Source organism: Clarias gariepinus, chromosome 3 (assembly GCF_024256425.1).
Source record: "Clarias gariepinus isolate MV-2021 ecotype Netherlands chromosome 3, CGAR_prim_01v2, whole genome shotgun sequence".
NCBI classification, from domain to species: domain Eukaryota; kingdom Metazoa; phylum Chordata; class Actinopteri; order Siluriformes; family Clariidae; genus Clarias; species Clarias gariepinus.
In genome coordinates this window covers 42,876,313-42,889,792 of record NC_071102.1, presented here as the reverse complement: position 1 = coordinate 42,889,792, position 13,480 = coordinate 42,876,313, and the positions used below count along the sequence as shown (strand labels likewise).

At 42.4% G+C, this 13,480-nt stretch overlaps 1 pseudogene; it reads right to left on the bottom strand.

Annotated features, from left to right (window-relative positions):
- Positions 1 to 10,071, bottom strand: part of LOC128518714 (uncharacterized) — a 59,459-nt pseudogene extending 49,388 nt beyond the window's left edge.
- Between the last annotated feature and the right edge of the window lie 3,409 nt (positions 10,072 to 13,480).

Here is a 13,480-nt window from a genome sequence, read left to right as displayed (position 1 = left end):
TTGCAAACGCAAATTGTCTTATTAAAGTGACTTGTGCAATGATCCAGAAATGAAAATGTGTAAGTGTAAGTGTGCATGAATGTGTCCATAAGTGTACAGAATGAGTGCGAAGAGACAGTGTCATACTTTTGGATGTTTAAAAAAGATGGTATTAGTCCTGTGTGGTGTTGTGGTTAAGAAACCTTATCGCCTGCGGGAAGAAGCTCCCCCTCAGTCTCTCTGTGTTGGCCTTCAGAGGGTGGCTGAGGTCCTTCAAGATCTTCCTGGCCTTGGTCCAGCACCACTTGCTGTAGATTAAGTGCAGGTTAGGGAGCTTAATGTGGATAATTTGCTTAGCTGATCACAGCACTCTCTGTAGAGCACGTCTGTCCTGCATGGTGCTGTTTCCAAACCAGGTTGTTATGTTTCCCATCAGGATGCTCTCTATGGTGCAGGAGTAGAAATTCCTGAGCACCTTGGAGGGCAGTCTCAAGTCTCTCAAGGTAGAGACGCTGCCGCGACTTTTTCACCACAGTGTTGATGTGACAGGACCATGACAGGTCCTACGTGATGTGAACACTGAGGTATCTGAAAATGTCCTCTCTCTCCACTGGGCTCCTGTTGATGACACGGGTCTGGTAGTTCCTGCTTTGTACTAAAGTCCACTATCAACTCCTTTGTCTTGCTGAGTTTAGAAGGAGATTATTCCCCTGGCACCAGTTCTCTTAGATCTTCCAATTTCCTCCAGGTAGGCTGTCTCATCGTTGTTAGTGATCAGGCCCACCACAACGGTGTCGTCAGCAAACTTGATGACGATGGTGGAGTTGGTAGTGGCCATGCAGTCGTACGTGTACAAAGAGTACAGCAGGGGGCTCAGAACACAACCCTGGGGGCTCCAGTGCTAAGAGTGAGGGAGGCTGAGACATGTCCGCCCATCCTTACTGCCTGTGGTCCGCCAATTAGGAAGTTGGAGATCAACTGACACATAGATGAGCTGAGTCCTAGATGTTCCAGCTTGGTGGTAAGTGTGGAAGGAATTATGGTATTAAATGCTGAGCTGTAGTCGACAAAGAGCTTTTTAACATAATTCCCTTTCCGAGTGTCCAGGTGAGTGTGTAATGTGTGGAGGAGATGAGAGTTGGCATCATCTGTAAAGCGGTTTAGGCGGTATGCAAACTGTAGTGGGTCCAGTGTGTCAGGTAGTGAAGAAATGATGAAGTCTCTGACCAGCGGTTGAAAGCACTTCATCATTACTGAGGTGAGGGCTACAGGGCGATAATCATTGAGGAAAGCAGAATAGGGTTTCTTTGGGACAGGAACAATGATTTACTCTTTAAAGCATGTGGGGATTACCGACTGGTATAAGGAGAGGTTGAATATCTCTGAACACAGGTGCTAGCTGGTCTGCAAGGCTTTGAGGACTCGACCTGAGATGCCGTCTGGTCTTGCTGCTTTTCTGGTGTTCACTCTCCTGAAGGCTCTCCTTACGTCATGCTCGGAGTTAAATGCGTTTCTGGTGCTGGCAGTGTCTGGCTCTCTGCAGCCATTAGCGCCGCTAGCATTAGCGCCACTAGCATTAGCATCATTAGCATCTTTAGCTGCAGCCTTGAAGCGAGCATAAAATTTGTTTAGCTCGTCTGCCAGAGTCACGTTCGTCATATCAGAGGTTGGTGCTTTGTAGTCCGTTATTGTCCTTAGTCCCTGCCACAGGCTTCTAGAGTCACTCTGTTGGAGTTGTGATTCTAGTTTGTTTCGCCTCTTATACCGCCTTCCAGACATTGTATGACGCAGCCTTGTACGAGTTCATGTCCCCCGACGCATGTCCCCCAACGTAATAGGCAGCGGTGCAAGATGTCACAGCGTTACACATGGTTTTAACCACCAGTGGCTTCTGATTGGGAAACATTCTAATGTTCGGTTTTTCCATAGTATTATCTGCTAGTTTCCAGATAAATCGCGCAACCTTCCTCTGACCCGGAACTTTCTGTTTGAGTCTTTGTTTGTATTTTGGCATAAGAAAGATGGCGGCATGGTCGGATATACCAAATAGTGCCTTGAAGCCGTCCTTGACTGTTGTGTAGCAATGATTCAGTGTCCTTTCACCCCTGGTGGGGCAGGTGATGTGCTGATGAAAGTTTGGCGCTCCCATTTTTGTGTCTGGTGCTGTGTCAGTGCCTTATGCAGCTCGCATAAGGCAGTGACTGTGTCTGCTTGTAGTGGAATATAAACGCCGCTGATTCTGACCAATGTAAATTTCTGAGGTAGGTAAAAAGGACGACATTAGATAGTCAATAGTTCCAGGTTGGGTGTGCAGAAGCGTGTGAAAGGAACAACGCTCGTGCTGTTGCACCAGATGCTGTTTACCATTAAAACACGTGCCTCTTCCCCTTGACTTCCCCGAGTCTCGTGTCCTGTCCCCGAATGTCTCTCTGGAAATTTACCCTGGCCCTGAGGTTATTGAGTTTGTTTTCCAGTGACTCGACGTTGGCGAGCAGGATGCTAGGCAAAGGTATGCGGTGTGCATGGGCTCTCAGCCTGTTCCTAATGCCGCCTTGTTTTCCTCTGGGCCACCACTTCAGGTCGCGTCCTTTGCTCTACCTTAGGATCTCACTTGGCCAGCTTAAATCCGGAGTTAAAATCGTCGAATTGTGGGTACATTGTATACCAATAGAAACAAGGGTGTCTCTATCAAACCTAATGTACTCAATCATGATGAATTTGCTGGTTTTAGATCACTGAAAACTAACTTAAAGAACAAAAGCAAAGAAAAATGGGCCGAAGCCGCCATGATGGCACCTCACCGGCGCCATCTTGGAATAAACCAAATGTCATGCATGCATGTCATATCCACACACTGATGTAAGATCTCTGGCTAGAGTTTTGGCTCAGTTGGTCGCTGGACGACTGAGTCAAATTGCTATTAGGTGGCTCCAGTGGGAGCAGCTCCAACGCATCGGTACCAACGTGCTGGGTAAAAACAAAGTAAACAGAGCTCCACTTCGCACGTTTTTAGACATAGGAAATGTCATCACACTAGCCTATCCCTCGGTGCATCCGACCAGTGCTCTGCCACGCGATCCAATGCCATTCACCTGCATGCATGACCTGCAGGTTGCGGCATCAGGGGTCTGCTAGATGTGGTGAAAAAAAGCCTGGGAGAAGCAGCCTTTACCTTTCCAGTCAGTGGTCAAGTATGAAAAAGAGTTATAAACTAACATCCACAAGGTTCTCCATATTGTTCAATAGCACATGCAAAAAGCGCAGAGTGAACAAAAGCGCATATGACCCACCAGCACAACCACTAGAATTTCAAATCGGCATTTGTCTGTAGAGAAAGCAACATATGTAACAGACCAGATTTCAGGTGGAACAAAACAAAGTAGAAACTAATGTACTGTACGGTCACACGGAGCAAGTGTGACCAGAAGAACTCAGTCTCCAGTATACAATCAGTAAAATCAAACAGCTGTTTTACTTACAGTACTGTGCAAAAATGTTGGGGCAAATACAAAAAATGCAATAAGAAAACATACTTTTGAAAACATTTTCACTAAAGAGTAATAAAGTGTGGAAACACTTTACTGGAAATAATAATTATATGGTAATAAGTAAAGTGGCTGGAGTTTTTAATCAGTGTGCTGAAGAATATGCCAGAGTTCTACTGATAGATATATTGTTTTCTTTACAGGCATGCAAAACTTTTTCTGTTATGTTATTTATTTATAAATTTTGAAGGTATGTTTGGAAATAGTGAATGCTTATGTAAATAATAATGCAGGCATAATAAACATTTATTTATTCATTTATTCATCTTCTAAATTGTTTATACTGCACCTACTGCACAGCAAGGCCTAAAGCCTGTCCCAGGAACACCAGTCATCCTAATGTGCATGTCTTTGGTCTGTGAGAGGAAACTGGAGTACCCAGAAGAAACCCACGAAGCATGGGAACAACACGCAGACTCAACGCACACAGACTCGAGGAAGGAATCGAACGCTGGACCCTGGAGGTGCGAGTGCTAACCATTATGCCTTTGTGCTGCCATGATAAACATACAGTGGGAGCCACGTCAAACAGCCGCCTGGAGCATGACAGGTCCACGACAAGACCATGCATGATCTGTGCACGGAATGTGATCCCCTGCGATGACACAGTTAACGATGCCCCGCCCCATAAACGCCCCCATGCGCTTTCTAAATCTTAAATAGTTTTCAATTTTGCTGCACTTTTCTCATCCAGCATAATCGGCACCATGTCTACAGCAGCAGGGATAATTAGCTGCTCAGCAATCGTGTGTGGTTTTTTGCACTGGGCAATTCTGTATGCAACTTTGAATGAAGCCATTTGTGCTTTGCTGTTCACCGATGCAGATTTTACCATGCGCTTCTCCTGCTCACGGTATGTCTTTATTCCCCACTAGTGGAAAATAAACTGTAATAAATAAACTGCCTGTGCTAACTTTAACCAGTGAACTTTGTTAGCGTTAACCCCGGTCTGTCTGTATTATCGTCTGCATTAAATTAACCGAGAATTTACTTAATGCGCTTTTCATTCAAATTAGTTAAGCGATATAACACTAGTATATGAGCATTAGTTCATCTCTGTAGCCAAACTATAAAACCTCCCCTCCCCTCCCCACACCTCCCCCTTAACTGATAAACACTTCAGAGTTTTTATCCAGCTCGTTAACAAAGCGCTCGCGCTACCGCGCTTATGCGGTTATGAGCATTTAGCTCGTGAGCTCCTGTACAGCTATCCTCAGCTTGTGTCCTTCATGAACTGCATGTCATTATAGCCACAAAAATAACCTGCAGATTAACTTTTTCCTAAAGAAGAAACAAATGCTGAATTTATCCAGACCACACGCAGTCAGACTCTAAAGGTATTTTTAGAGAGCACAAACACTTTTCATCGGGTAGTGCAGCTTTTGTAATAGGGACATTAATAGTATTTTCGAAGCTTTAGCGTTTTTTTGATTAAAAGAGGAGTGACATTGAGTGTTTGTGACACTGACAGTAAGCTGTAATGTTAACCACAGACTTGGTAAACAGACCATTAAGTTACATCTGACCACTGCTGGTCCTGCCAGTAATTTTCAAAACAGCCAATAAAAAACTTAACTGGGAAATAATCTGTAAACTACCCCAAACCAATTTTATAAAAATAAATAAATAAATAAATAAAGTTACCACTTACCGCGAATAGTCCATTAAGCCACCATCTTCATCTCTGTAGTGCAGTTAGATAGCATCAGTTTGGAGAGGGTGGGTTGTTAAAACCACGTGATTGCACCTCAGCGCAGCTAAATTGCTGGCGTGTGTTAACGTGTTCTTGAGAACAAAGCATCATTTAGTGGTGGATCCAGGTAAATGAATAAATAGGGCATGAATGGGCGTGTTTACTGTGAAATCTTGACACGCCTTCTGTCAGTAAAAGGAGGGGGATTATCACGGCGTGCATAGGGCAGCCGTACGCCATTCGCACACCATTCACACGGCCGCAGCTATTTGACGTGGCTCCATCTGTATATAACTACGTTTGTACTCAACAGAAACTGATATTTATGATTTAAGCATATTTCCTCCGAACCTCAAAACTCAATTTGTATATTCATTTTGCTGCAAAGCTGATTTAATTTAATTTTATTTTATTTTATTTAATTGTACTACAGATAATGGTGCCTCAGACACTAATAGATAGACTTTATTGATCTCTGTCATATACTCGTGGTGCGTGTTTGCGTGGCATAGTCACAGAGGCAAGATGTCGATTCAAGATATTTTTTAAGGAAAAAAACCAAACGAATGCTTTTTTATTAGAGCACCTGGAAAAACTTACAGAAACACCACCAACACAACATATCTATAATAACAAAAGCTATTTACTGTATAATGACTTTAATCACTCACCTCGGTTCAGGTGGGTGCTTCCTTTACCTGACCGAGGTGCATTCTGGGACATGAAGTTCCCAAACTAAACATCACAAAAAACATAACTAAAACTAGAAACAAGTCTGGGTGTTTGTCGCCCTCTAGGGGTAAACCCTTGCAGTACCCCCCCTTAAAAAACGCTTTTCCAGAGCGTAAACGGAGGTCCAAGACATCCGTCTCAATGATCTAAGTCTGGCCCCCCCAACACAGAAGCGGTCGTTCCCTTCCCGTTAGCAGGGCTGCAACGCCTGCATCACACAATCTCCAAAGCCTAGCTGTGGCTGAACCGGCTCTGGGCCAATTCCCTTTAAGCCTGAAGGCGGAGGGAGAAGTGCGACGTCCTCAGAACCGGGCAGAGCTAAAGTGATGACCACGGAGTTCGGTGGCTGCTGTACTAATGCGATGGCTGCAGAGCTCTGTGGCAGCGGAGCTGATGCGATGTCCACAGAACTTGGTGACTGAGAAACTGACGCAACGTTTGCTGAGCTTGGCGGCAGCGGCGCTAATGTCATGTCAGTGGGGCTTAGCGGCTGCAGAGCTGAAGCAACGTCCGCGGAACTTGGCTGAGGATTGGGCACGAAGTCCTCAAAGTCGGAAGGCAAAGCAAGGGCGATGCTCTCCATCGTCTCATTTGCGCCTTGACTCCCCACTTTCGCTTGCAAGCAGCGGTGGAGGAAGTGCGTTGTCCTGGCCATTCAGCGGCAGCACGTAGTCCTCCACGTCGAGCAGAGGTGGAGGAGGAGGAAGCGCGATGTCCTTGCCGTTCAGCGGCGGCGCATTGTTCTTAACGACAAGCAGAGGCGGAGGTGGAGGAAGCGCGTCGTCCTCGCCGTTCAGCTGTGGCACATCGTCCTCAATGACGAGTAGAAGAGAGAGGGAGCACATTAGGGCCTGCAGCGTGGCTCTCACGAACCTGAATGAGCAGATTTTGGAGCTGTTTTACCTGCTCCCGCAGGTTTCTAATGTGCTTCTCCTTCTGCTTCGCCAACAACCTGCAGATATCTCTCGTGCCATTCTTTCTCCGTTGCCACTCAGTCTGGGGTTCCTTATCACTCTCGTCACCGTTGTACCTAACCTCCTCGGCCCGTACCTCACTGTTGGTGCATGGAAACCTGTTTCCCCCAGCTGTATCACCTCTAAATGGCGTCCGCCGGATGGCGAGCCTGCAGCCCTCCCAGCTCTGCCGCGCCTCTCTCTCTCTCTGCTCCTCGCTGTCGTCCGGCAAGTCCGCCAGCACGGGTAAGATGGTGATTGCCTCACCTCTGAACGCCGTCCGCCAGATGGCGGGTCTGCAGCCTTCCCAGTTCTGCCACGTCTCTCTCTCTTCTTGCTCCTCGCTGTTGTCCAGTTATTCCGCCAGCACGGGCGAGATGGTGATAGCTCTTCCCCAAAAAACGTCTAGGGGAGAGACCTCCGCTTTGCCACTTGTACGGTCTAGCTTTCTGTCATGCTGCCGGCATAATTGTTTGCGTGGCATAGTCGCAGAGGCAAGTTGTTGGTTCTCACGTATCTTTTATTGATATTTTTAAGGCAGAAACCAAACGAAAGCTCTTTTATTGGAGCACCTGGAAAAACTTACAGAAACACCACCAACACAACATAACTATAATAACAAAAGCTAGACGCCTGACTTGAAGCTCAAGTCAGGCTATTTATAATGACTTTAATCACTCGCCTTGGTTCAGATGGGTGTTTCCTTCACCTGACCGAGGTGCATTCTGGGACATGAAGTTCCCAAACTAAACATCACAAAAAACATAACAAAAACTAGAAACAAGTCTGGGCGTTTGTCGCCCTCTAGGGGTAAACCCTTACAGTCACGTAAGAGAAATTATTGAAATTATATAATTATAGATTGAGGAGAGTAAAATCCACACTCACACACTAAAGAAGAGAAGAGACTGTCATGGCCTTCAACAGCACAGCTGTAACTGACCGCACCACTGACTGCAGCTACAGAGCAGGAGGCAGATTTACAGTCAGACACACGCTGTCCGTTTTTGTACCAGATGTAAGTGGGGTTGTTAGACAGAGTGCAGGTGGTGATACAGCTCAGTGTCATGTACTGGTCTCTCCAGTCTGATACTGTAATCTTCAGATCTGCAAAATGTAATAAATTAGTTTAATAATTACTTTAGTTTATCTTATCTCTATATTTGTATGACTTTACCTGTAACAGACAGATAGACTCCAGGATCTCCAGTGTATTTGCCTGCAGGATCATCAGTAAGGAATCTGAATCTGTATATTTGAGCGTCTCTCTCTGTCAGGTTAGTGATTCTCAGACTACAGTTATTCTGGGAGCTCTGTGTGTACTGCACTCGGCCCTGATATTCCTTATCCTCTCTCACACCCACAGGCTCACCATTAGCCTGCACTTTAATGAACCACAACACTTTTGTGACTTTTAAACGATCAGGGAAGGTGTAATAACTGTGTACGTCTACTGATGAGCCAATTAGAGAGCAGATAGTCTGGGTGGAGTAAGTCACACTCCAGCAGCTCTTCTCATCAGGAACACCTGAAACACAAAATGAGAACAGAAATGTAAATCTACTCATGAGTCACTGCATGTGAGTTTATCTAACTGGTGCCACATGTAAAATGTTGTGAAAATAATTTATTATCTCTTGTTTGTCTGAGATCACAAGAACAGAGTTGAAATTGTCCTGTAGATTATAGAAAAATCCTGTCCGATTTAAAATTTTTCCCTTTCCCTTAGAATATAGGATGGTATTAAAAATAATTATAAAATGATCTTGGTGACTGAAGCTTGCTTATAAATCCCCCCCGTCTGCTTTACTACTTCACTCCAGCTCCAAAATCATGCGACCGGATTATTACCAACACTTTCGGTAAAGCCGATTCAGCTCTCCCACCTCACACTCCACCCTTCATAAATAATCGGGACAATAATTCCACTCACTTACACATCATCTAGTTTTATACATTTTGTAATTATTATTATTATTATTATTGTTATTATTATTATTATTATTATTACTTTGTATGATGGTTGTGTGTCTTTTCTTGTTCTGAGCGGCTCGCGCTTTACCAGAGTCTAGATTAAAGATCCTGTTTAGTGTAACCAGGTTATTGAATTATCCACCCGTTACAATATAAACGAATAATCATTCAAGTTCTAAAATTTTAGATTTGGGATTAGATTTAATACTTACATTTATATTTTATGTTCATTCACTTGTAGCATTTATATTTAATATTTAGATATAACATTTAAGTTCAATATGTACATTTTAAGGTTTTTTTCAGGTAAAATTTGTACCAAAACATTAAACAAATATTCAGAAAAATAGATAAGTATCTAACGGTATCGCAATAGTTTAAATTGTTAACAAAAAGAAATAAAACAGAAAAGAATATTAAACATTTGTTGCCACATAAACCTGCAGTGAGATGATGACAGAGTGAGTGAAGTGTAAAGTGAGTTCTTACAGACAGCAGGAGAGCGAAGATCCTCATGTCCTCCTACAGCACAGGAGTAGCTGCCTGCATTCCCACTACTGACATCCAGATCATTTCTGTTTTGATCAGTAACACGCTGTCCATTCTTGTACCAGATGTAAGTGGGGTTGTTAGACAGAGTGCAGGTGGTTTTACAGCTCAGTTTTTTATACTAATTACCGCTGTCTGATACTGTAACCTTCAGATCTGCAAATAATACACTAGCTTTGTTATTATAATGTTTTTATTTTATTATTCATTTAATCTGTGTTAACATCATGCCAGGTAAATGTAATCATGTGACATTACCTGTAACAGACAGAGAGACTCCAGATTTTAAACTGTATTTGCCTTTAGGATCATCAGTGTAGAATTTAAATCTGTATGTTTGAGCGTCTCTCTCTGTCAGGTTAGTGATTCTCAGACTACAGTTATTCTGGGAGCTCTGTGTGTACTGCACTCGGCCCTGATACTCCTCATCCTCTGTTACATTCACAGGCTCACCATCAGCCTGCTCTTTAATGAACCACAACACTTTTGTGACTTTTAAATGATTAGGGAAGGTGTAATAACTGTGTATGTCCACTGATAAGCCAATCAGAGAGCAGATAGTCTGTGTGGAGTAAGTCACACTCCAGCAGCTCTTCTCAAAAACACCTGAAACACAAAATGAGAACAGAAATGTAAATCTACTCATGAATGTCATGAGTTTATTGCAGTCTTACAGATAGCAGGTAAAATGTAAAATGTTGTAAAAACAACAAATGTGTCTGTACATTGTAGATACATTTAATCCTTTGACTTGGCACACAGGATGTTTGTAGAAACTGTTTAGATTTTTTTATGATTCCTTGAGAATGATTTCTTTGTGAATATTATTAAAACTGATTTAAAAATAAGCCTCAGACCTAAGATCGTGTTTCAAAAAGTCAGGCGTCACTGTTTTAAATCAGTTTAAAATGCCATGAGTAGATGTGTTTTCACATCTTCAACACTGTTCTAAAAATAACTGAGTATTGTATGAACCTGGCAACACTACACTCCTGTGTTTCTCCATTTTCGGCAAACTACTGTATCTAACTGTATCCCAATATTATATAATAGCCTCGACTACTAAAAAAGAAATAAGAGAGAAAAGAGTATTACACTTTTTTACAATTGTTGCCCTATAAACATAAACCTGCAGTGAGATGATGACAGAGCGAGTGAAGTGTAAAGTGAGTTCTTACAGAAAGCAGGAGAGCGAAGATCCTCATGTCCTCTTACAGCACAGGAGTAGCTGCCTGCATCCCCACTACTGATATACAGATACTCATCATTTCTGTTCTGATTAGTAACACGCTGTCCGTTCTTGTACCAGATGTAAGTGGGGTTGTTAGACAGAGTGCAGGTGGTGATACAGCTCAGCCATTCATACCAATTACTGCTGTATGTAACCTTAGGATCTGCAAACAATCAAGAGTTTGGTGTTATATTAAGAGTTAAAAAATGTTATTGTTATTGTTGTTGTGGTGTTTATTAGTGCTGTAAAATTTTGTATCTACTCATTTACTCGTGTTTCTACTCATTAGTTATATATCTACCCATAGTTTGTGATTAATCACAATTAATAAAAAAATTTAAATGCTCAGATTTACTTGTATTATAAACATGCAATGTTGGAAAGAAGTGAATAATAAACTGGTTAGTGGAAACATTATGCAGTTTTTAATCTCAAATATTAATATTTAACCAATGTTAGAATTAAAATCTCTCGAATGGGACCTGCATGCAGTCTTTCGGTAGTATGGGGTGTGGCAACCCACTAATGATGGGGCTCGAAACCGACAACCTGGGCTCAAAATTCAACTACTTAGAGCCTCTTGAGCCACCTCTATCACATCTTACATTTTATGTTCTCTTGTAACAATAGTTCCCTTGAAGGTAGCTGGAGCACACAACTTTCGTTTTATCCAAACTTCCATCTAGAAGCTTTTTATAATAAAAACACTGCACACCTGGTGTTGTTTCCTCAGTCATCTTATTATTCACATTAAATGTGTCGTTATCATACAGAGCTAGGTAAACAAAGAAAAAATAGTAACGCGTTAAAATGTGTAGATTAATCAAGCGTGTTAATGCGTTAATCTTGACACCTCAGGGTGTGTGTGTGTGTGTGTGTGTGTGTGTATTACCTGTAACAGTCAGATAAACTCCAGATGAGGCTGATATCCAGTCACTTCTCTGTTTTTTAAATCTAAAGTTATAAACTCCAGAGTCACTCACTCTCACATTCCTCACTGTCAGCTCACAGTCAGACGTCACTGTGCTTACAGACACTCGTCCTGAGTATTGTGGATCTGTGCTCAGGTCTTGTGGTTCTCCTTCAGAGCTCTGGACTCGATACCACTCTCTCTGTGTGACACTGGAGTGATCAGGTGTTGGAAATGTACAGGGGATTTTTACTGTAGATCCAGAAACAACACAGAGACTCTGAGAGGAGAGAGTTACACTGTGCTGAGCCTGAACTCCTGGAACACACACACACACACACACACACACACATATACAAAGCACAAATTAGTATTAAACACATCAAGCAATGACTCATGCACTGGACAGTGAGAGTGTATTCACACTTTTAAACACTGCTGCTGTTCTCAGTCACACACAGCACGAGAGCCAAGAACGTGTGAAAACGCAGATAAAAGGAGAACTTAGTTTGAAACAGTTCATAAACTTCATCTGGGTTCATAAAACAGTACCAATAAACTCAATAAATAAAAGTGGAGGACATTAATTTATTATTTCCTACATTAATAATAAAATATAATATTTTGATTTATGTACGTTTTAGGAGAATTCACACTTTTAATTTTAAATGCTAAAACACTTCCAAACACACACACATGTTGAGAGCTTTCCTGAACTGTTACAGTAGTGACACAACAGCACATAAAAACAGTAGAAAGAGCTGAAATATGTGAAAAGTTTACCTGTCAGTAACATGAGGATTGCTGCTACTGTAATATTTCTCCACATTCTGTAAAACACGGTGACATCAGCCTTCAGACAGCTGACACTTGAAGATCCACCACGTGTAAAGTTTAGAACAAAAATATCCTTATAAATACAAAACAAATCGATCTTACACTTCTAATGAACTTAAGAATTAACTGCATTAATCAGCCTGTTCCTCCTTCACTCGTACTGCACTTGTAAGCAGTTATGAGCTTCTACACGACACTAGCAGTAAAGACACAGAAGTAGAGTAGTGCACTTAGCACTGTGTTATCACACCTCTCTATTTCAGCTTGGTCTCATCCTTTTCTTTACATTAGAACAGACATACATACGTGTGATTAACGCCTCTTTCTTACTCCGTCCTCATCTCTATAGGCGTCTCTATAGAGCTCTTGCAGTCACGTGATTGAGAATCTAAACAGCCTTTATTTTGTTAAGTATTCGTGTCTGCCGCAAATAACTCCTCCAAACCAGATAATAATGAATCACTGAATACTTTTTAAGGTAAAGTTTTAATGTTTGGTGTTTGTTGAGCTGCCAGTGATCCAGACCCCTTCTGCCCTCTGGACCTGTCTGACTCATCCTGGGGCAGGAGGTATAGTGTGGTCTGCTTGTGAGATGCATGTGGTGACTGGGGACGGTTCCACTTTACCATAAAGACGGTCTTGGCCTCAACTTATGAGGACAGCTGCTCTCTGAGGACTTGTGACTCTTGTTCAGTTGTACAGGACTGAAATTTCCTACAGTCTTCCTGAATCTCCAATAATGAACTGAACTCCATATGAACTTAAAGATATTAACTGTAATATTGAAGTTTCAGCTGCCTAACGCACAGTATGACTGCAAAACAATTCCTGTGATCCATGATTCATTATTATAGGGAGTTTGGGCTCCCTGTTAAGTCTGGTTCCTCTTAAGGTTTCTTTATATTGCCATCTCAAGGAGTTTTTCCTTTCCACCGTCGCCACCCGTTGCTCATCAGGGACAATCTATCTATGAAGCATTTTGATTCATACACATTCTCCCACATTTCATGCACATTTCCATAATTTTCGACAGTGACCATTGTTAAAGGCGCTATAAAAATAAAATTATATTATATT